Source organism: Gekko japonicus, unplaced genomic scaffold (genome assembly GCF_001447785.1).
Source record: "Gekko japonicus isolate JY-2015 unplaced genomic scaffold, Gekko_japonicus_V1.1 scaffold1949, whole genome shotgun sequence".
NCBI lineage: Eukaryota > Metazoa > Chordata > Lepidosauria > Squamata > Gekkonidae > Gekko > Gekko japonicus.
Window position 1 is genome coordinate 331428 of NW_015159773.1, and position 209 is coordinate 331636.

Below are 209 nucleotides of genomic sequence, written 5' to 3' on the forward strand. Positions count from 1 at the left end.
CTACGGGGTCCTAAAGGGAGGCGGCTGCGGTCGGAGGCGGCCCGGCAGCCGACCGGCAACGCTCCCGCTGCGCTGTGGAGTCTGGTGAGCAAAACCCCGACTTTGTGAGCTCCTGGCACCGAAGCGGTGAGCGAGCGGTCGGGCTGCTGCACCCATCAGTCACAAAGGTAAAGGTCTCCCTTGCTCGAAAGCCAGTCGAGTCCGACTCT